Raw genomic sequence first — 25111 nt, 5'->3', positions numbered from 1 at the left:
GCCTGTAATCCCAGCACTTTGGGAGGCCGAGACGGGCGGATCACGAGGTCAGGAGATCGAGACCATCCTGGCTAACACGGTGAAACCCCGTCTCTACTAAAAATACAAAAAAAAAAAAAAACTAGCCGGGCGAGGTGGCGGGCGCCTGTAGTCCCAGCTACTCGGGAGGCTGAGGCAGGAGAATGGCGTAAACCCAGGAGGCGGAGCTTGCAGTGAACTGAGATCCGGCCACTGCACTCCAGTCCGGGCGACAGAGCAAGACTCCGCCTCAAAAAAAAAAAAAAAAAAAAAAAAGACATACTTGAAGTATACAGTAACATTTCAGTTGTGTAAGGTATAGCTCAAGGCAAGAAATACATATGCACTATAGGACTAGGACAAAAATCTCCAGGATGTTTTCCATGGGCCAGCCCAGTCCTTGAGCCAATAAAGCTGTTCTTGATGTTGTTTGCTTGCTTTTCATTTCACAAGAGTCCTTTTTCTCATAACAAGATAATACATTTTAGCAAAATTGGCTTCAGGAATGCAACTTCTGTTTTTAACTTTTGCTGCTAAAAGATGTGCAAATGAAGCGGAATGAACATCATGAAAACAAAACTAGTTAATGATGGGATGTTTTAATATATATATATTTTTTGCTACCATTAGATATGTGCTGAAGATGTTCTGTAAGTTTGCATGGCATTTCCTCCCAATCACTCATTTTATACTAAGAAGGTAACATTGATGTTTCACTACAAATGTCAGCAAGCATCATAAATAATGAATTGAGAATTGTGCTCATATTGCCCAATTAAATCATCCTTTCATCTGATCACATGCCACTCATGCCTTTTGTGCACTTTTCTTTGTTATTTTAAAAGTCATTCTGGTATTTTTTTTAAAAATAAGTAATGTAGATGTCCTCTTTTGTGAAAGACTTTAGATCTAGCTTTAAATGACTACATAATCCTATTAGTGAAAATAGATGAAGACATGCAATTATTTATCTTTTCCAAAATTCTGGAAGTAGGTAATCCTGCCCTAGGTGACCTCTGCAATGACTCAGGGACCTTGGGACTGTATCTGAAAACCAATGCTGAGTGGATTGGGAATCAGATACCTGGTTTGGTCCTGCTGCCATGAACTGGATGGATAGACTTGAGTAACTTTTTGGCTGATATTGGAGGTTTGGACCACACGACCTTAAGCTTTGATTCAGCTCTAAAATCCTATGAGTTAGGCCAACTGAATCAAAAGACTAGAATGCTTAATCCAAACTTGAGTCTTGTTTCTATTAATGTGAGAAAAAAACCTGAACATTTTGTTAGAATACAAATGGTTTTGATTGTCCTGGAACTTACATTAAACTGGAGTCTGTTGTCTCCAAGACCTAGCAATAGGCTTTTAGCCCACTGGGAAATGACAGAGATTTATTGAGAATGTTTAGGGGGTTTCTGAATCATTGCATGAAGCAGAACAATACTTTTATATAGAAAGTGTTTTTTAAGTGTACTCCTTCACAAGAGGGGGAGAGTTTCATGGTTTCCCTGTCAGTTAGGACACTTCAGGGGTTTGTGAAGTGGTCTGTACATCCAGTATCAGTCTTTCCTTTTTTTAAACAGAGTCTTGCTTTGTTGCCCAGGCCGGAGTGCAATGGCATGATCTTGGCTCACTGCAACCTCTGCCTCATGGGTTCAAGTGATTCTCCTGCCTCAGTCTCCCCAGTAGCTGGGATTACAGGCAACTGCCAACATCCCCAGCTATTTTTTGTATTTTTAGTAGAGACTGGTTTTCGCCATGTTGGCCAGGCTCCTCTCGAACTCCTGACCTCAGGTGATCCACTCACCTTGGCCTCCCTAAGTGCTGGAATTACAGGCATGAGTCACAGTGCCTGGCCCATTATCAGATTATTTTGATCCACAACTTCCTCTCTGTGAAATGGGTATAATAGCTATTTCAACAGGTTGTTCTGAAGATTGCAAATACAGTGAAAATACTGAATTGTGTATCAGTTATATACCGACAAATATACATCATGCCAAATCTTAGTGGCCTAACACAACTATACCATGTTTTGCTCATGATCATGTGGGTCAGGATTTGGGGCAGGGCTCAGAGGGTCTGCTCCTGTCTGCTCTATGTAGTGCTGACTAGAGGTGAAGTGGGTCAGTGCTTGTCATGGGACCTCCTTTTCTATGTGGTTTCACATCCTCCAGGGTCTCCCTCTCTCCATGTGGCCTCTCTCTCCAGTTGGATGGGCTGAACTTCTTAGCATGGCAACAGGGCTCCAAGAGCAAAAGCAGGCTTGGGTATGGAGTCCTGGAAAGTCATTTCTGCTACATTCTGTTAGTCAGAGCAAATCAGCAGGCTAGCCCAGGTTCAAGTGATGGAAAACAGATTTCACCTCTAAAGGAGAGGAACAGCAAATTCACTTTGTAACTGACATGCACCGAAGAAAGCTTGATTCATTGGGGCTCTTTTTAACCATCAATCATGCCTTGAATAAAACATAGCACACAGTAGGCACTTGATCAATAGATAAAATCTCATATGCTGCAACTTTCACCAGCATTCCGTCTTATTAAAGAGGCAGCGTGTGTTGACTCTGTGAGCTAAAGAAACTGAGAAGGAAGGTTATGTTACTGGCTCAAATTCATATAGTCAAGGATTGATAAGGATTTGATTAGGACTTGAACAGAGTTTTTTCAGACTCTAAGTTCTTTGTTCTTTCTACTACAATTTGCTGTGGATATATTGCAAAGAAAATGAAATATGGAAAGTGATCAGTGAATACCATGGCCAAGGAGGCTTACATGGCTGGCTTTGTTATTTTAGAAAACTGTACTTTGTTTATAAGCCAAATGTTGGTTGAAAATAGTGAATGCTATTTTCTTGACTTTAAAAAAAATTTTTTTTCTTCAAAATTTAATTACATCTGGCACAACTTTATAACCAAGCTCTAGATATATTTATTAATAATATATCCAAACATTCATATAATTTCAGCTTCCAGTAAGAAGTCAACATAGAAAAGAGGTAAAGCTACTGGGTTGATCTGAAATCTAGGCCTATCATGAGCTCGTGAACTCAATCTCTGTTCATTCTTTTCCCTTTTCAAGTTCAGTATGAAAACAATGACTATGTTTAACAAGAATGCAAAATGAAGAACATAAAATAAAATCAATAGTGTTAAAAATATAGAGTACTCATTATTGTACAAGCCATTATATCATATTTATATAATACTTAACATCAATATGTGAAACTCTTTATGTAAAAGTGTCAGGCAAAGATTTTTATTCTTTGTGTTATAGTTGTTACTATTGTCGTTATTTTGATTGAGTCTCTTGTTGAACTCTGAATTCTATTTGAACCTGAAACAGTAATCAAAACTGTAGGCTATTTGATAATCCCCATGAATATGACTAAAAAGTTTTCATGAAAGCCCTATAGACATAATCCATTGAATTTAGAATAGTTCTCATACCAGTAGAAAGAAGCAGATGTCCCAAACCAAACACACTTCATTTAATATACTTTTACGTTAGCTTTAATGGACAGATGTTTTGACTATGACATGGCAAGACAAGGATTTGAAATGGTCGATTGAAAAGATTTTGTTCATAAAAGTAATTGCTCTTACATTACAAAGTGAAGGATTTACATGTGGAAAATGTCAGCCTGTTGCAGCATCTCATGATGGATCGTGTTACCACAAGCCATAGAGTTCACTAGAAATAAGCAACTTACTTCTGAGGGGCCCATTTAATAGGCATCACACACAGAATGGCAGAGAATGGGAGCCTCAAATCTAGAGTCATTCTGGTTATGTAGCTGATCCTTGATTATACACTTTTAGGATTATCTGTGACTTTTTTTCCCATCAGAATTTGACTTCTGTCTATATTATTTTATGAGCAAATAGCAATTTCTACATACCAGGCACTTTTGGAAGAGCTTTATGAATGTGAATAATCCATTTATCCTCATAGGAACTCCTAAGAGCAGGTGAGGAAAATGATGCACAGAGAAGTTACATAACTTGCTTAAGGTCATACTTCTTGGAAATGGCAAAGACATAATATCCCAGTCTAGCTCCAGAATCTGTGTTCTGAACTATTTAGACTCTGCTCTTTCTTCTATTGTTCAAGAAGTGGTAGAAATTATATCTAACTATTCATGTGATTCAGGAATTTCTTAAATGAGACTGATTTAGGTAAGTGAATCTGTTGTTCCAGGACCTCAAATGCTACCTCCCAACCTATCTAGAAGTCAGCTCACTTGCAATCTTATTCCCAAATTTGGAATTCAAAAAGTTCTTCCAGCCCATGAAATAATCACAAAGCCCTTATATGAATTCTATGCACTTTACCTGTTGGGCTCTAACTCAGACCCTACCTAATGCTTATTTTGACATATAATAGTTGAGGAGGAAAGAGACACAAAATTTAAAAAAGATATAAACATTTATACTACTATATAGCACAGTAAAAATTATGACCGAATTATTAGGAAAAAGTTGATGTTCACCATGCATTATTTAGGAGACAGGGAAATAGACAATGTATGTCAAAAGGACTTTTGACAGAAATATTTAAATTTTTAGACTGTGATTTCTCCGTAGGCTAAGCTTTTATAATGAAAGATAGTATTTGTGGAGGGCTAGATAATGAAGTAAAAGAGGTATTGTTGTGGAAAGAACGCTGGGTGAATTGGGGACATTCTCTCACTAACTTGCTGATAAATGATCTGAACAGGTCAATCATTCTCTTTGTGTCTTAGACTGCTCACATGCCTCACTCAAAGAGTTATTGTAAGGATTAAATAAAATAATGTATGTGAAAGTGCCCAATATGTAGTATATTCTCAATAAATATTTGTTAAAGAAAAAAGTAGCATTGCATTCCAATGTCAAAGATAAATTATTTTTGAATTATGACTTGGACAATATTTGTGTAATTATACACACAGAGGAATGTGGCTGAAGGAACAGAAGTGATTGCCTCAGTATTCTTCAATAATTATGTTGCCTTACTTTAGATTTCCCCCACCTTTTTCTTTCTTTCTTTCTTTTTTTTTTTTTTTTTTTTTTGTCTTTTCACCTACTTTGAAGAATATAGCTATTCAAAAACAGAATCCCGGGTAGAAATAAACCTTCTCTTTGATAAAACCCAGATGCACAGGACGAGATGCATTTCCTGTAGAGATTCATGCAGGGACCAAATGGTCTGGGAATTTTTCTCTCATAATTCCACCATGTGTCCGTTTTGGCTCCACTTGGTATGTAGAGATGGAGAGTGAACCTTTGTTCACATGTGTACTTGTGACAAGAGAATGGCTGAGAAAGGATTAGGCATGTCGGCAGCCTCATCCAAGCCCAACCCCGGGTCTTAAGCAGTGACAATCAATGGAAACAGTTAACTGTGTTCTGTTGTCCAGAATAATTTTTAACATGGCAAGGGTGGAGGCAGGGGTTAGGGAGGATGAATCAAAATGATCTGGGATTTTTAAAAATAAAAATATATGTTTTTCTTCCTCAATCAAAATTTTAGATACTTTCTCAGGGGTGGAGGCAGGGACATGAATATTTTCTAACACTTTTTCAGCAGATTCTGATACCCATTTTTTTCCCACCCACCATGAGAACTACCAGGCTAGTATATTAATTCCACCTGTCTATGATTTGACCTCACCCCATAGCTAGCATAGTATACCTCAGGCCATAGTGAGCTGTAGTTGAACACTGGCTGCCCCCGTTAGGCAGGGCTGCCATCCTTGACATCCCCATTGTGGGTTAGCATATGTTTTTACACTAGGCCTACTGCCCTCCTGAATGTAATTAAATCTGTTGTTGAGCTTCTGACCTGAGCTAGAAGGGTTCCTGTCCTAGTGCTACTCTTTAGTTGTCTCCATCCTGGCCCATGCCCAGCCATGGCTCTCCCTACAAGGTGAGGAGTTCTTGGGGACAAGTGGACCTACCTGTCAAGCAGCCACCCTCCCTTTTGGCTCACTGCTTCCCAAACTTTAATGTGCTTACATGAAACACCTGAGGATCCTGCCAAAGTATAGATTCTAATTCAGTGGGTATGTCCAGAGTAGATCTGAGAGTCTGAAGTTTTAACAGTCCCCTTGGTGCTGTGGACTACACTTTAAGCATCAAGGGACTACATCCTGCTCTAGGTACCCAGGCTCCTGGAAGTCTCTGAGCAGAGGATGCCAAGCTTGCATGGTTTCTCCCTGGGTCTCTCCTAAAGACAGACTGCAGACTGTGATGCCAGTGTGCACTCTATTAGGCTTGAGTGGTGGCCAAGGGGGTGCTTAGAGTGGAGGCCTTGTGGGCACAGGTTAGATTGAGTGAGGTACTTGAGTTACAGAATACATCCAGAGGTCAGAAGAGACATGGGCATCATGGGATTCACTTGGATTGGGATCAGAGGCACATACAAACCAACTCACTCCATGTTACCATATTCTAACACAGCATTTGAAGTAGTCCAAGAATTTTAAGTTAAAAATTGTCCTTTTCAGTTATTAATTTACATAGGAGGATAGAATTCTACTTTAACCATTTTTTAGCTTGACTATATATATTTTTAAACATGAAAACATAAAATATGTGGGCCTTCATTTCTTGCTGCAGGCCTCAAAATTGTTAAAAGTGCTTCTGTTATAGGCACTTGATTATGTAACCACCCTTTACCCTCTCATCTAGGTCATTTTGAGTGTAAACATCACATGACAGAAGTTCGGACTTTTTACTTGGATAGTTCTTTTGCATCTGCATGTGCTTCTTTCCTATGTTATTTGAATTCACTTGCCTCTCATGGACGTTTTAATATGTAGCTCAGGATTTTCTGAGACCATGAATATGTATATTGGACTATGTAATACTGAATTCTTTGGGATATGGAGCAGTCACAGTTTCTTCTGGTTAAGAATGTTTGCAAATGTGACTCCACAGTTGAATAACAATGAAACCTACCCAGTTAAAAAGGCTGGCTTGCAATGTTGTTTGGCTTGTTTTTGTTGTTGCTTTTCTTAACCCATTCTCCTATTCTATTAGCATAGCATAGTTTTACAAGTCCCTGGTCAAGAGTCAAATCTTAGCTGTACCACTGATAAGCTATTGAATTCTAACTTTTCCAGGCCTCAATACATTTTTGCCTCTAAAGTAGCGACAGTAATGTCATCTCATAGGGTTATAAAGAGGGTGAAAGGATATAATACATATAAAAATATTCAGAATGGTGTCTGATACATAATAATCACTCAAATAATGTTTTCTATTATTTGTTCACATTTCATCTTGTTACTGAAGCTGCCTAAATGTTCTCTCATCCCATTGATTTTTCTCTTCTTCAGAGTCCTTCATCTTCCATCATCATTTTGCTATTTAAGTTTTACTTGTTGTCTTAGTCTGTGTCTGCTGCTATAACAGAATACCACAGACTGGGTAATTTATAAAGAAAAGAAACTTATTTGGCTCATGGTTCTGGAGGCTGGGAAGTCCAAGAACATGACACCAGCTTCTGGGAAGGGTCATCCTAAGGCAGACGGCATGATATTGTGAGTGAGTGTGTGTGAGACGGAGAGGAAAGTTGGCTGAACTCATCTTTTTTTTTTTTTTAATCAGAAACTCACCCTGCAATAACTAACCCAGTCCTAGTCCTGTGATAGCAGCATTAGTCCCTTCATGAAGGCAGTGCCATCATGGCCTAATCACTTCTTAAAGGCCCCACCTCTTCATACTGTTACAATGGCAATTAAATCTCAAAATGAGTTTGGAGGGGGCATTCAAACCATAGCATTTACATTCCATTTTTCATTATTAGTTTAATGTGTATGGATTTAAGAAAACTTTTCAAGAAAAATGGAAAGAGGAAATGGCTCAAAGAAAAAAGGAGCTGGAGTCACCAGATAGCAAGAGTTAGAGAAGAGAAATCACTCAATTTGCTGAGCAGGCATTGAGATGAAAGTACTGAGTATCATCTGGCAGAACTTGGTGGGAAGGCTGGCAAGTTCTTCCCATTGAGGAAGGGGGAAGGGTTACTTAAATTCAGTTAAGAGCTTCCTAGGCTTATCAGAGATAGGCTTATCTCTTTGTTCCTCCCTCCCTCCACTCCCACCCTGCCATTTCACCCAACCTTGGTAAACAATCTGAACATGACTATTATAAGGCTACACCCAGACAACAGTAATTGACAAAGGGATCATTAAGAAAAAAATAGGATTAGAGGGAAGGCTTTTGAAAAGGCATTAATTTGTATCCTGCATTCTCACTCATTGACAACTCTGTTAACTAATAAGAAAGGAGAATCTCAAATCAGTTCCTTCCTACACTGTCACCCTTGTCTTTTCTCTCATTTGCTTAAGGTATAAAGTGGAGTCAACTTCAGCTGGAAATAGTGTAGGGCTTATTCTAGGCCACAACGTGGGAGCAAAACAACCAAAGATGTAGCCAAATCCTAATTTATTTACCCCCTTCTGACAGAGAGAAATGTTTATGTTTATTTCCGAGGCTGTGCTATGATGTAGAGTTCAAGTGCTCTGACACTTTAACGCACCATGCAAGGTTAGCAGCCTGTTCACCCTTTATTAATTTGTTGGTGAATATATTTGGATTTTCACTTCATGCCAATAAATGCAAGAAGGGATGCAGTTTTGACATTGTTTCTTTACCCTTACACTCCATGTAAACCAAAAGTTGTCTATCTGGCAGCTTAGTGGCTACATGTAAAGCCCCTGTTTACTTAATCTGAATGTCCATTTCATTTCTGCTTGGTTTGCAAAATAAATGAAATGAATGAGTATGTCAGAACTAGAATTGTGAGAGTCTGAAAAAGACATTTGGGTCACTGAGTGACTAAAAGCCCTCTCTGTTTACACGTTTCTTTAGTTTCTGTCGCTGCAGCTGTGTCACAGCTTATAACAACTAATCCCTTTTTATTTACATTTTACTTTATTTTATTTTGTATTAAAGGCACTATTAAGCCACGTCTTCCAAATGTGTCTGAGGTTTCATAACTATCTTAATAGTGTATACACATTACAGTTATGGCAGAGAACTTTCTGCAAGTCTGGGTTTTGTTAAGAGTGACTTTAAGAATAATAGTTTATAGGACAATTAAAACGTGTTAATCTATATTTGAAAACTTGATCTGGTTAAAAATAGGTTCCCCGTCCGCTTATATTTGCCAGTTTTCTACATCGTGTAGCTGGGGTTTTCCTGAGAGGTGGAAAGAGCGGGTTGTGGGAAGGGATGGCTGGAGAAAGCCTGGGAGCTAAGCTGATTTTAGGCCTTTGGGCTGAGGTCCTGTTAACATAACCTATGTTCTGCTTCAGGGGAAAATGACGCACGGAAGGGTTGGAAATGGGGCTTGCGCGAGAACACTTTTCATGCTCAACAAAGCCTAACATCATTTTACTATACGATTTGAGTTATGTGCATACTTTTAATAAACTGATCCTCACAAAAAATAAATAGATTTGTTCTGCTTAAACTGGCATACAAGGGCTCAGAGGGAAAAAACCCTTTAACACCTCTTGGGGATTGGAAGGTAACTTCACACTCCAGCTTCACGTTGGGAACGCGTGATAACAATTTGACAGGAAGTAAGTGGATTCTGTCCCAAGCCTTAGGAGTGGACTTGACCTTGAGCATAATGGTGTGAGTCTGAGGCCAAGAGCTTCCCGCCCAGCAGGGGGTAGCCAAGCGCCGGTGACTGGGCAGGAATTCAACCCCATAGGTTCCCATCTCTTCCCACCGCCCGCCAGCAACACAGCTCTCCCTTTCTAGAAACAGGATTTCCCCTCCGGGCTTGGATTCTTAACTCTAAAAAGAGCCTCTCACCTGAGGCCTTTACCTGAGAGCTGGAGCCTGTGCGATGGATTCTCTGGACAGGGACCCCAATGAACAGGTGGAAAAGTACATTTATCTGCCCAAGGCTTGGAATGAAAATTGGGGGTGGGGTGGGTGGAGGCAGGTTTTACTCTTCTTCAGATTCTTTTCTCTGTCTGCCAGTGGGTAGAGGCTGAGTGTTGCTGGGATAGAAGAGAGAAAGAGAGGTTAGGCCCTGGTTCTCTGTGTGGGGTGGTGTGCGTGTGTGTGGAGGGGTTTGGATGTGAGTGTGCTGTATATATGTGCGGAAAGCATGTGTGTAGGTGTGTTAGGAGTGTGTTTGTGTGTGTATGTGTGTGGCGTGTGGGGGGGGCGGGGAGTGTGTGTGTGGATGGGTGTGTGTGGATGTCAGGAAAGGTGGGTGGATGGGTGTGTGTGGATGTGTGTGTGGGTGGGGAGTGTGTGTGTATGGGGTTGTGCATATGTGGATATGTTGGGGGAATATGTGTATGGGTGGGTGTATGTGGGTATGTGTTTAGGGTGAATATGGGTGTGAGGAGAGTAAGTGCATGTGTGAGTATGTGTGTCTGTATGTGGGTATATGTGTGGGGTGTGTATATCTGTGTGTGTGTGGTTTGTGTTTTGGAGGATGTATGTGGGTATCTGTGTGTGGTGTGTATATGTGTGTGGGCGGTGCGTGTGGGTATGTATTATGTGGGGTGTGTGGGTGTGTATGTGTGTGGGGTGTGTTGGGTGTGTATGTGTGTGGGGTGTGTGTATGTGGACGTGGGTATATGTGGATGTGTATGTGTGTATGGGGTATGTGTGTCTGTGGGTGTGTATGTGTGGGTATTTATGTGTGGGTGTGTATGTGTGTGTGGGAAGTGTGTGTATGTATGTGAGGTGTGTGTGGGTGTGGGTGTATTTGAGTGTGTATGTGTGTGGGGTGTGTGTGTGGGGAGTATGTGTATGTGCATGTGGAGGGGTGTGTGTGGGTGTGTGTATGTGGTGTTAGGGGAAGTATGTATATGTGTGTGTTTATGTGTGTGTGTGGTGTGTGTGGGGAGTGGATGTGGGGGTGTGTAAGTATGTGGTGTGCATGTATGTGAGTGTACATGTGGGTATGTGTGTGGGGTGTGTGTGTGGGGAGTGTGGGTATAACTATGTGGGTATGTATGTGTGTGGGGGGAGTGTATGTGTGTGTGTGGAGGGGTGTATGTGGGTGTGTATGTGTGTGTATGGGAGAAGTATATGTGTGTGTTTATGTGGGTGTGTATGTGAGTGAGGTGTGTGTGGGGAGTGTGTGTATGTATGTGGGGGTATATGTGTGTGTGGTGTGTATGTATGTTGGTGGGTGTGTATGTGTGTGGGGTGTGTGTATCTGTGGGTGTGTACATGTGTGAGGTATGTATTGTGTGAGTGGGTATGTGTGTGGGATGTGTGTGGGGAAAGTGGGTGTGACTGTGGGTGTCTATGTGTGGGGCATGTATGTGTGCATAGGGGGAGTGTGTGTATGATGTGTGGGTTGCTGTGTGTGTATGCAGGAAATATGTGTATGTGTTCATGTGGGTGTGTATGTGAATGGGGTGTGTGGGAAGTGTGTGTATGTATGTGGGGTGTGTGTATGTGGGTGTGGGTGTATATGGGCGTTTATGTGTGTGTCTGTGGGTGTTTGTGTGTGGTGTGTGTGTCTGTGGGTGTGTGTATATGTGGGTGTGTATGTGTGTATCTGTAGGTGTGTGTATATGTGGGGTGTGTGTGTGGGGGAACTGTGGGTGTGTGGGTGGTGTCAGGGGAGCCTGGACGGAGCCTCAGGACAGCCTGCTGAGGGTGGAAGTCTGGGTGGCAGCTGCTCAGGTCTGACTGCTGGGCTGCAGGGAAGAAAGAAATGCCAGACTGAACTCGCAGGTAGGGAGGAGGAGAGGTGGGACAGTGACAGGTCACTAAAGAAAAAGCATTCTGAGAAAAGCCTGTGGGCTGAGCCTGCATCCCTGCTGGCACCCACTGGGAACCCCCTTCGCTGGGTCCCCCCAGCCTCACCTTGTTGCTTCTCACTGGGGCCGTTTTCGGTTGGCGCTGCTTCTCTTTGTTCTGTTGTCCCCCAGTGCAGTGAACCCTTACATGATGGGTTTCTGTTGTAGTTCTAACCTCTAATACACAACCATTACATCTTATCTCGTCTTCTAAATTACTCTAAAATCCAATTATAAAACCCTCTCTCCTTCAAGAGCACACAACTTGCCACATTACTGAAATGCTGGGCTGCTGCTCTTTTGTTTTTCTAAATTAATAATAACTACCATTTTCCGTCTGCTCTTACCATGGGACTCTTTTTTATCACCACACAGCTTTCCAAAATGCATATTATGATTCCTTCTGCCTCTTTGCTGGGCTGCAAAAAAGCTAAGGATGATTTTCCAAATATTCATAAAAGATCTGTCAGTTGATTTTTAGTATAAAAACATTGAAAACTACAATTCTTAATGAAGGAAGCATTTTAATATTTATCAGTTAAAATTTCACTATTGCTTTCTTTTGTATGGGCGAAATAGAAGTCTATCACTTTTAAGGTTTTAAGAGATTTGAATGAATTTTATGTGTTAGTTAAAATTTTTATGGGTTGAAAACTCTTAGTTTCACTAAGATTTCAAAAGCACAAACGATATTTAAAATCTAGGTCCCCTTGTGAGTTTCTTGAATTTACAGGAGGGCAGTGACTATTCTTAAATATAGATTCAACTTCTATAAGTTACCAAAATATTTCAGGAAGAGAGAACATGCCCAGAACATATAAGAAAAAGCCTTAACAGTATCAGGAATATCCTCAAACACTTCTTCTGACAAAAGGGTAGTTGTGGTTTTCAATACTAGAAAATTGCTCTTAGGAAAATATGGTTATGTTCAAATTTGATATTAGAAAAAAGAAACTTGACTTGTTTTAGTATTTTATAATCACAGGCATGTAATTGAACTGTGATTGCTTTTCTTACTTGCAAATTCTTACTTTGGTCATGTGGAAAAAGTATATTTGACATACCTAAGGCATCTGATTATGCAGTAACAAAATATGCTTGCTCTGTGATTATTAAAAATATGTGTATAGCTAATCAGCCACTCTGCTTTCAACTTCACGAGCTTGGGAAATGTTCAGTGGAGCTCTTCATTGTACCGTCTGTATTTATGAATGATTCTTTCTCATGCTCAGACTTTAGCTGCTTAGGTTAAATATGTTATAAAATGTAGGAAAGATTGGAAAAGTCCTAAATTACAAATTAAATTTCATTCAAACATTTAAATAATAACAACCTATCTAAGTACTTTGTGTAGTTATTGTGCCCTGAATTTAAATCTCTAGCCCCTTAAATATTAAATACAGGAGAGGCCAATTGTTTCTTTAATAAGTTGGTTCTATTTAAGGGTTTTCAGAGGGCAAAGTGAAGGCCAAGAGAGAAGATGGCATGCACCTGAAGCAGCACCACTTGGAATGTATAGGCTAAATAGATGAACCAGAAAGACACGCTAATCACCAAATAACATCATCAAATACAAAATATAGGAACATGATTATCATGAGCAACAACTCAGGGAAAAATGGACATCAGGAACAAGAAAATTATAAATGATATATAAAAAACAAAAATTGTAGTTTTTCATTCTTACAATATATATTACATATACAGTATCAAAACATACACAAATATACACTATATATTGTATGTTCTTTTGAGTTGTTTTGTACAAATAGACTCTATAATCTTAACTTAATCGTAGTGGACACATCCATATTATCATTTAACATGTCAGCTCTGCATCCCAGCATAGCTATGTTTCCGTCCCTCCCTCCCTTCTCTTTCCTTCTTTCCTTTTTAAAAAATTTTCTGTGAAAATAAGAAAACTTAAAGTTATTTTCCCTTGCACTTCTAAATTTTTTAAAAATTTAATTAATTTTGTTGTTTTTGTTGTTGTTTTTTGAGACTGAGTCTCTCTTTATCACCCAGGCTAGAGTGCAGTGGCAAGATCTTGGCTCACTGCAGACTCCACCTCTGGGATTCAATCGATTCTTGTGCCTCAGCTTCCCAAGTAGCTGGGATTATAGACGTGTGTCACCATACCTGGCTAATTTTTGTATTTTTAGTAGAGACAGGGTTTTGCCATGTTGTCCAGTCTGGTGTTGAACTACTGGTCTCAAGTGATTCCCCACCCTAAGCCTCCCAAAGTGCTAGGATTACTGATGTGAGCCACAGTTCCCGGCTGAACCTATAAATTTTAAATATTATCTTTTAGTTTCAGTGCAGGCTAAACATCACTATTAGTTTTGTTGGATTGTATCTAGCGTAATTCACGTATTTGTTTAAAATGTAGATGTTTTAAGAATTGACATTATCTACTTTGTTTATGTACTCAAGCATTCTACTAATATATTCTTTGAGGTGCTTCAATCTTTTATTTCTAATTTTTAATATATTTCTAGTTAATAAGTCAAACTTTTACCATTTGAACAAAACAGATTCAATTAACATAATTCCAATATATGGGCAGCCCTTGTAGAATTGATTTCCTTTTTTAAACCAAGAGTGCATCTCCTGTCATGTGTGAGTGTTGTGTAGCAAACTTAAAAAGAAACATTTGAATTTATGTCGCATTCTTTTTCATATTTTATGGGTCTTCATTTTTTTTAATTTAAATTAAGATTTTGGGGGTTTGTTAACGGTTAATGTATGAACTATGTGATCTCTAAGCTCTTTAAAATAATCTATTAAGCAAATAAAAAATGACTGTGATACATGACATTTAGAAAATAGTTTCTGGAAGATAAACCATAGTGCCCTAATTTATAAGCTACTTCCAGCAGGTCTTTGAGGCTTTGTGTCAATTTGGAGACAGACCAGACCTTGGACCACAAGAGCACCATTTGGGGTGACGTATCAGTAAATTACTTTTCAGTACCCTAGAGGACCAGAAGAGTTAATGCAGCTTCCAGGAAAACAGAACACCTGGTGGTGTAACTCAGGTGGTGGGATGGCCGGATTGACTTTGTCATAAGCATGTCTCAATTGTGACTTTAGGGTGTGAGCTGTGACAGCGCATCAGGGCTTCTCTTCTCTTCTCTTCCACCTGCTATGTTTCTAGGGGACAGAACATCAGTTCCCCTCCCTGCAGAGTTGCAGCACTGGGAGATTATTATGGTCTTAAAAGTGAAAGCCTATAATTTAAGGTCATAACACCATCTTTAAAATGGAGATTGAAATACAGTAATATAAAATACATAAAGCGTCAAGATGTAGCAAATGTCTCTTCCCATTGGATTTTTCCATTTACAAGAGGGTAGTAATACCATGTATATTTTCTCAAAATATATAGTATATTTTCCGTATTGATTGCATAGCTTTTTTATTTAAAGTGGAGCCGGTGCCCTGATAGACCCAAATTCCTTTCAATGCCTACTAAATAAAATGTTCTGGCCCTTAAAAAGAAGAATAAAATAACACAAAATAAAATTTTAAAGCCTGGAAAAGAAGGCTCCAACTTTCTAATATATCAAATATTTACTAAGATATCAAATATTTCTAGAAAATAACATCTTGATGAGTTGGTTATAAATGAACATGTGGATTGTGTTTTCCTTAATATACCAATAGTTTATCATGGCAGAAATAAATGCTAAGAGCAGAAAGGATCCCCAGTGCTAGATCCTTGACTTTGAAAGCAAAGGAGCTCAAGACATTCAGCAAATTCAAAACATCCCCTTTACCCACCTTTTAAGATTATGTTTGTATAATTATTTCTTATGACATTTCAAAGCTTTTTCATAATTCTAGGTATTGATTTGAAAATGCCAGTTTTCAATACTAAATAATGGTGGAATAAAATTTTCTGTGAATCAATTTTTCAGCCACAAGAGGACAAACACTGTATGGAAAATGATTCTACTTTCACCAGGAAGGAAATGTCATGGGCCTCCGAATTGGGAGGGGGAAAAAAAAAATCTTACAGCAATGCCTATTGGAAATTACCAGGAATAAATATCTTTTTTTCTTGAAATAAAGTTCAAGGTAACATTTAAATGAATAATTATTTACCATCTTGTTAAATGCAGGCGTGTATGGTGGGCACCATCTATTAGTATAAAAGCTTTTTCTGCTTAGAATGGCTCATTAGCTTTTTTGTAGGCTGTACTGGTTTTAAGATTCAAATTCAAAATCTCCTCTGATTTTGCTGTTCGATTTCTGGCAGCTGGCCAGTGGCAGATATGCATAATATTTCACTGTTAGACCTTGCAAACATTATATCCTGCTGTGCTAAAGAAAACATTGTGTTTCTTACCACATGAAAATAATCCATCACTTTTCAATCAGCACACAAAAAAAGCTCTACCTGTTTTTTCCATCAGACTCAAGAAAAATTAATGGCCCCAATGTGAAAGGTGGACCCTCCATACATGATCCATTAAAGTACAAACTAATCAAAATATATCTAGCATCTGATTTGCTAAGCAAGATGGAACAAAAGAGGTGCGATGAAAAAAATAGATCCTTCTAAGACCCATACAGCCTTGTTCTATCAGTATTAACCTTATTTATTTTAAATGTGGGAGAACATAAATAAAAAATCATGAAATGAATCCGTTGAATTCAATCAATTCAAATAGATACTGTATTTATCTGGAAGAGATGGCTAAAGATACTTCATGTGGACTGGAAGAAATTTTTATAACAAAGATGTTTTTTAAAAAGTAAAGAAAGACAGATTATAAATCCCCCAGTGGGCCACTAGGCAACATAATATATTAAAGTAAAATTTTCTTTGGGAGTGAAAAAAATCAGTATTTTGTCAACTTGTTCATGCCTTTAAAAATAATTTCATGCCTTTTGCAATGCTGATGTTGTAGCTAGTTTTGAGTGAGGCATGAGGACTTCCCTTTCTAGAGCCCTACAACTTTTGTAACAATATTCTAATCAGAGAGATATCAGACATATCAATGGAGTGCCAATTAAAAAACAATCCATTTTATGACTTTTAAACACATTTGTTGCAATTGCTTGGCCTTCTTTGCTACTGCCTGGTTCTGGGAAATTGTTTTCAATTTCTCTCTCCCTTTTTTCCTTTCTCTTTTTCTCTCCCTTGCCCCCCTCACTTATTCTCACTTTCTTGTGGCATGACCTGTGTCGTATATAGTTTAATGAACGTAATAAAAAATGCAGACAATGGAATGTAATGCTAATACTAAGAAGTTATCTATAATAGCAAATAATTTTACACAAAAGTATATTTTTATATTTTCATAACCTCAGGTTTAGAATTCCACACTGCGTTTTTAACTAGTATTCCAGTTTCTGTCTTCTTTTTTCCATCTCAAATCCATGTTGAAACAGTCTTTACACTGGTCTTTCTAAAGCATAACTGTATTTATATCCCCTCTCATATCACAATCTCCCTTTAGTTGATGTCCATTGAATGAGAGAATAGAGTTTCAAAGTTGGAAGGCTCAAATATAATCATTTCACATATGAGCAAACAAGCTTAGGGATTTTAAGGGATTTGTCCAAAGACACGCAGTTTGTGAATGATAGCTCTGGAATCTTCAGGAGCCCCAGTACAGCACTTTCACCACTACGCAAGTGGTTCTCTCCTAGAGTAGTGCTTCTCAGACTTTAACTGGCATGCAGATGATCTGAGGATCTTGTGAAAATGTAGAATCTGATTCAGTAGGTCTGGGGCTGGGCAGAAAATCTGCATTTCTAAGAAGGTCCTAGGGCATGCCCATGCTGGTTTGGAGACCACACTGAGTCGCAAGGACCTAAGAACTCTTGCAAATTCTTACACTGGTTTTCAAGGTGTTTTAAAGTGTAGTCCTGTGTCCCACTGTCCTGTGCGAACACTCCAATATAGTTATGCAGAGTACTTGCTCGCTTATTGAATACCTTTTGAGTATTCTGACTCTTTTTTATTTATTCATCCTCCTACCTCTCTCTGCTTCTTTACAATTGCATGTCTACACTTCCTTTCAATAGCAAAGTTATTTCCCATCTTCTCCATAAAGACTTTCTCATGACCAAACATAAAATGTCCTCTGATTATCTCTATCGCTACTTAAAAGCTTAATAAGTCAATAGCTACTTATCAAGTAAAAGAACAAAACACATGTATAAGTGAATCAAATAGTAGCAGTGAATGAAGGGCATTCAGTTGTACAAGGCAAGAGAAACTGAAATTCCTGAGATCTGCGGAAAACCTCAGAATTAATAAAAAAGGTTTCCTCCTTTTCTTGACTACATCTTGTGCTAAAAATACTTCTGGGTTAATTGCAGAAAATGAAGCTTAGAAGACCGTGAATTGTCATAGGTCAAGGATCATCAAAATTTGTTGTAAAGAACCAGATCATATATGATCATGTCAGCTGCATGGTTTCTATGGTAACTACTGAACTCTGCCATTATGGTAGGAAAGGAGCCATTGGTAATACGTAAACAAATGGATGTGGCAGTGTTCAATAACACTTTATTTACAACAAGAGGCAGCAGCCAGATTGGCCTGCCTGTAGTCGTTTACCAATCACTATCATAGATGATAACCAATCTATATTAAATAAGGAAAGAGAAGGACTTATTGAATCCACAGTTGTTAATTGTAGCTTAACTAACTCTGTAATGGGGAGCAAATCTTTTTTTTTTTTTTTTTTTTTTTTTTTTTGAGGAGGAGTCTCGCTCCGTCGCCCGGACTGGAGTGCAGTGGCCGGATCTCAGCTCACTGCAAGCTCCGCCTCCCGGGTTTACGCCATTCTCCTGCCTCAGCCTCCCGAGTAGCTGGGACTACAGGCGCCCGCCACCTCGCCCGGCTAGTTTTTGTATTTTTAGTAGAGACGGGGTTTCACCGTGTTAGCCAGGATGGTCTCGATCTCCTGACCTCGTGATCCGCCCGTCTCGGCCTCCCAAAGTGCTGGGATTACAGGCTTGAGCCACCGCGCCCGGCAAATCTTAAGAACTGGGTCAGGCCAGGGCAGAGAAGAGATGCACTGGGCAATGCAAGAAATCCAAGAGATTTTTCAATGAAATAATCTTTGATGGAGCCCAATCCAAATCATATTTATAACACACCCAAACCCAATTTTCAAAATCCTACTACCTTGACATAAAGGTGTGACACATAGGTCATATAATTGGCAGCACCCTGTTAGAAATGTAGAATCTCAGGCCTCATCCTTATGCATTACCATTAGTGCAATCTGAATCTCACCGAGATCCTCAGATGATTCTTATGCACTTTACAGTTTGAAATCCCAAAATGAGGTATGTCAGTGATCTGCATCAGAATCCTATGGGAGCTGGGAAGAATGTCAGTTTTGGTCCAATCCCAGACCTACTTAATCAGTGTCAATTGGGATGGTACCCCAAGTTTTTAAAATGTAAATCCACGTTGGAACTCTAAAACTATTGATTGTGAGCTACAAGATTGACACTAGTTGTTTCCATTCCATCCTTTCTGGCTTCATTTTTTGGCAACTGTACTTGTTTTGTTAATCTGTTTCCTATTCTCTTTAATTTTTAAAATTAAAAATTTTTTACTGATATATAGTATTTATACATATATAGGAGGCACATGTGATATTTTGTTACATGCGTAGAATGTGTAATGATAAATTATGGAATTTTGAGTATCTATCACCTCAATATTTATTTATTTTTTTTATTTTTCACAATAATTTATTTATGTATTTATTTATTTTTATTATACTTTAAGTTCTAGGGTACATGTGCATAACGTGCAGGTTTGTTACATATGTATGCTTGTTAGGAACATTTCAAGTCCTCTCTGTCAGGTATTTTGAAATATACAATACATTGTTGTTAACTATAGTGACCCTACTCTGCTGTCACTGTTCCCTTTTCCAGCTCTAAATTATTTGCTTTTTTTAACATAAGAGTAACCTTTATTTTTTCTTAATTTTTGGGCAACGTGAATATATGTCCATAAAATGATATGAAGACTATTTTATTATCTTACCAGTTGGTACTAAGGTTCCTCTTGTGGAGATGATTAAGTCTGTTTGGGAGAAGCTTTTGACAAGCTACTTGGAGTATAGCAGTGCAAAGGCATGCTCAAATAATAACATGGTGATTAAAATGTTTTCTAAAAATGGGAAGACCTATTAACTGCATGATCTTTTGTTTTTGCCTGGGAATATACAGGTTTGGGGTGGAGGGGAATTGCTTTGGAAACTTGTATACTTTGTTCTACTTTTTCTTCTATAAAATGCTGGTTCAGTAGAAAAAAAAAAATCTCAATTGTATTAAGGGAGACAGGACTTTGGAGTGTGGCAAGTGTCATGTGGTTGTAAGATATGTGATACAAAGTATCCTGATCGTCCTGCAGCATCTTCACCAAAGTCTCCACTGCTTACTATGACTCTGTTTTCTTACAGGGCTTTTCTGGAGTGAGGGAGCAGACTGAGGGAAGAACCAGAAGGCTGCCAAAATGTAAGTCATGGTGGATATGATAGACAAAATGACCGGAGAATAAGAGGAAAGCTGACATCAAGGAAATATCAATATCTGACGAGAAGATTAGGGCCACCCTAATAACGTGTTATTAATTTGCACATTTTAAGAGGAGTTTACAAATCCCTCTTTGCATCAAAAACATCAGTCCTTGGGCCTATTCCCATATATTCTCATTCAGTTGGTCTGGAGTGAGATCCAGACATTCAACATTTTTTCAAGATCAAGTGAATCTGAAAGGTGCAGCCAAGGTTGAGAACTAAAGTGAAGAATCTAAAATAATCCAAGCAATGCATGTTACAACTCATAAAGTAGAAAAGTACATACAGATACAATTCCTTTCTCTTTTTTGTCTCTTTTCTTTCTTTCATCACACAAATGATTTTTAACTACTGTTCTGATAGTTTTTATTAATAAGCACTCAATAAATGTGTTGCATTCCTAACAAAGAGAGAAAAATAACATGAACCTAATCAATTAGTATAGATTTATCTAAAATATTGTAATCTATGGCTTCTTGATTATTAAAGAATATTAATAAATAATATAAATTTAGTAGTAACAGAAATATATGCACATCTGGCTTGACAGTTTTGTGAATATATATTAGTCTACATTATGTTTAAATAGCCTTTCTTTACCAAGTTATTAAATTTCTCACAAACCGTTTTTTGAGAGTCATTTTATTTTAGTGTAGGTGTTGAGGGCTTGGGATATTTTGAAAGCAATAGTACATTTAAAATGTAGACATTCATTCAATGAGTATTCTTAAACTGCTCTGTAATAACTCAACATGGTAAAGGCTACAGAGAAATGGGAAGGAAGTTCAGGTGAGGTTGAGAAGACTAAAGGTAAGCTGTATAAAGAAAAAAAATCATTGGTAATAAAGAATTCATTAATAGATCGACTCATAGAGATCACCACCGAGTCAGCAAATCTGCAGCTAGGATTAACTGACTGCTATGCCACAGGGTTGGCACAGCTGGGATTGACTGACTGCTATGCCACAGGGTTGGGCTGAGAATAGTACGGAGGGTACTAAGTTGGATACTCCAGAAAAATCTCTCCTTATAGCTCTTCTAGCATTGGAGAGAAAATCAGAAAAATAATCTAAGGCCTTAATTTAGCACAATATTACCAGCTGGTTTTTCGAAACATCCCAAATGGTCAAAGAGTTTACCACAAGCGTCTCTACATAGCTATGTTTTTAGTGCTATGGTTGTTTACTTGAGAAAAGTCTTCCTAATATCCTAATTGTGTCTATATTGACATAATGGTATTGGTTTATTGAACTCCTCTCTTTACATTGATAGCTTTTAATAGAAAAACATGTATCTATATATATTCACCAAAGATTAATACACTATATTGTAATCAGTCCCATTAGAACGGATAACTATGCTCAAAAAATTTCAAGAAAGTGATTTATTTATTTTAACAGTTTCACTGAAGTATAATTGACATTCAGTAAACTGTATGTATTGAAAGTGTGCAGTTTGGTTTTTGACATGTTATACACTCATGAAACTGACTGCAATCAAGATAACAAACATATTCATCATTCCCAAGAGTTTCCTCATGCTCCTTTATAACCACTCATGCACTCCACTTCCCTGCAGAAATCTCTGCACTGTTTTCTGCCACCATAGATACCAGTTTTGTCTAACTTCTTTCACTGAGAATAATTATTATGAGATACATCTTTGCTATTGCATGCATCAATCATTCATTCTTTTCTCATTCTGAGTAGTATTTCATTAGATGCACAATTTGTTTATCTGTTCCCTTGTTAAGAAGAAACATTTTGGCTTTTTATTTTTGCCGATTGCAGATAAAGCTACTATGAAAGTTTGTGTCGAAGTCTTTGTATGGACACCTGCTCTCATTTCTTGGGTTCATGCAGAGAAGTGGAATGCTGGATTGCCTAGTAGTTGCATGTTTAACTTTTTAAGAAAGTGCAAAACTATTTTCCAAAAATGTTGTAGCATTTTACTCTTGCACTCCACTCCCCTGCAGAAATCTCTGCACTGTTTGTAAAATGTAGGTCACTGCTTGCTGTGTTTAAGAGTTTCAGTTTCTCCACATCCTCAACAATATTTCATATGGTCAGTATTTTTAATGTTGACCATTATAATAAGTGTATATATATATATTTTAGTGTAACTTCAGGTGAGTGATTTTAAAGACTTCCTTGCTAGGAAATAGGAAAATAAGAAAAATGCATTCAGTCCTCTTTTTCTTTCTGTGCTGTCTTAGATATTTCAGGTTCAGTATCTGTTCCAAAACCTTTCTCTCTGCTCTACCATGGCCAAAAGAGTTCATTCACCTTTCCTCTTTGACTCTTGCAGACAATTGTGTGCCTTTAAAGGAAATAACAATAAGAATTAGGAGCGCCCTGGAGGCAAGGTAAAATTTGGCCTGTGTAATCAATCATATCTGCTTCACTGAACCATAATGACTGTGTACAGGAAGACATCTTCAGTGGGGCAGACTTGTTTCTATGAAATCCTTAACATTTTGTGGGAGAGAAAGCAGTTTTATATTTAGCTTTTAACATGCTCAGTCATAACTACTTTTCTTGGGCATAAGTGAGTTGTATTGGTGTGCAGTTATGGTAATATGTCAAAAAATAAAGATAAGTACATCAGTAGAACAGCTGGCCTATTTTAAAAATAGTGTCTTTAATAATTCAAGCTAAGAAATAGGATCAATTGTGTAATATCCAACATCGCAATAACCATTTACAAATGGTGAATTGTGGCGGCTGCCCTCAGTTTCCTTCAGAATTATTTCCCTCAAATCAAGTAAAGTCAAAGATTCAGAGACAGATATATGACCTTGAGGAACAATTTCCAGGAAACACAAAACAAACAATATACTAGTGTCTGCAACTAGGGAAAAAAGCTGTAATGCTGTAAGGAGTCACCAAACTATAATGGTAGCCAATAAAAGTATTACAAATGCCAAGCAGATGAAGCTTTGTAAAGTAAGTCACTTTATCATCTAGTTCTTTAGTTTCTGTTTTCACTGAAGTTCAGACATGCAGCAAGTATTTTATTTAACTACTTAGGGGGTGATATTAAGTCTCTATAATACGTGACTTTCTTTGCATACATTTCCCATAAGTCATTCCAAACTACTTTCATACAACGTAAAGGAGAAATTGGGAAAATCTTCAGTCAACCACCACACCTTTGAAAGTGATCCCTGAATTAGAATGTCCGTGTTATATACTGAATATTATGACCTATAAGAGGAAATACATGAGTATCTAATCTTGAGGAAGATTATGGTCTTGATGATGAAATTGATGAGGGTGAAGAAGTTATTCATGATGATGATGATAACACTACTACTACTAATGATCGTGGCACCTCACATTTTCAGGGTGCCTACTCTGGGCCAGTTTTGCATGCATTATCTCATTTAATCTTTGCAAAGCCCTGTCAGGTTGGTCATATTATTATCTCCCTTTTACAGGAAAGTTCACTGAAATAAATTACATAGGCAGTATAGCACTTTGTAAGCTCTCTCCATTCTAGTCTTGTCTCTCTGTTACCACAAAAATTAATGGAACTTAGTTATAAGAATTGTTATTAGCAGAAAAATTGGAGGACAGACAGTGTGCAGTTTGGTTGGAGGAAGAGCTTGACAGCTCTCCACCTGGATAACAATCAGTTAATGGATGTAGATATCAGGAATAAGGGAGAAAGCTCTTCAAGCTGCAGATCATTATGCAGCAGCTCAGCATGTTTATTAATCATTGTGCACAATTAAAATGCCATTTCATCCCTCTAATTAAAACAAGTAGTTCCCTGAGGCTAGCACCTGAACTAATGAAGCCTGGTTGCCTAAGGATCTCACTCAGGGAAGGGAATTAAACAATGGAGGAAGCAGTATGTTTACCAGGTTGCCCAGACAACGTCAAACTGTATATGACATCATGAGCGAGTGGACCAGTTGAGACTGTAATTTTAAAGAGCCAGAGATGCTTCTTTTTCTGAGCAAAAGCTGGATTTCAATACTGAAATTTTTCTAAATTTGTAATCGGTTGGTATCAATATACCTGAATTAGAATGTCCATGTTATATAGTGAAAATCATGACCTCTCAGAGGACAAGTATGAGGATCTAATCTTGAGCAAGCTAAAAATGTTAGGTGCCATTATCATTAGTGATAGTATTGTCTTCATCATTATCATCAATAACTTTTTTACCCTCATCATCAAGACCAATTGTATTGGTTGGTATATTGATACCAACCAATTGTATACTTTACAATAAATTCTAAATTTTCTTTCTTCTTGGTATGTGGAATGGGTATCTTGATGTTTGGAGAGAGGATTTTGAGGAATTCTCTATTGGCATCTAGGTATTTGGGAGGCTGAAGGGATTTTTGAAATCGGTTGACTCTAGAAATAAAAGGGTATAGATAGATTATGGAGCCACAATTTAAAATAGAGGGTAAATAAATGGGCTAGATGAAAGAAAACCTAGGATTCAATCCCAGTATTGCCACTTGAACTGAATGATCCTGAACAAAGTCCTTAGAAAATAGAAGGACTGAACTAGGTAATCATCAAGTTTTCTTCTAGTTCCAAAATTCTATGGCTTTGTGGTAATTTGTGATTAACATAACAGTGCAAAGAGATTTCATTGTATCCCGGTTCCCTTACAAGTTTGGCTGAATCAAGTCTTGCCTATTCTTTCCTTCTAATTCCTGTTCAGCTCACCAGCATATCTTTGGTGTCTGATAGTATACTTGGCATATAGAAGTTGCTTAATTAAATATACAT

The 25111-nt window shown here is 38.1% G+C and overlaps 1 long non-coding RNA gene across 1 annotated transcript in view; it reads left to right on the top strand.

Moving 5' to 3' along the window:
- The first annotated feature begins 9785 nt into the window (after nucleotides 1-9785).
- The window catches only part of LOC117099755, a 33980-nt gene continuing 18654 nt past the window's right edge, over nucleotides 9786-25111 (top strand). The window contains exons 1-3 of the long non-coding RNA XR_004443991.1: nucleotides 9786-9899; nucleotides 20241-20295; nucleotides 22665-22722. This is a non-coding gene — a long non-coding RNA (uncharacterized LOC117099755). The remainder of the gene's footprint in view (nucleotides 9900-20240; nucleotides 20296-22664; nucleotides 22723-25111) is intronic.

This window comes from Trachypithecus francoisi, unplaced genomic scaffold, assembly GCF_009764315.1.
Source record: "Trachypithecus francoisi isolate TF-2019V2 unplaced genomic scaffold, Tfra_2.0 Lachesis_group17, whole genome shotgun sequence".
Taxonomy (NCBI): Eukaryota; Metazoa; Chordata; class Mammalia; order Primates; family Cercopithecidae; genus Trachypithecus; species Trachypithecus francoisi.
The sequence above is the reverse complement of the archived record's forward strand: the minus strand, read 5'-3'. Positions and strand labels throughout refer to the sequence as shown.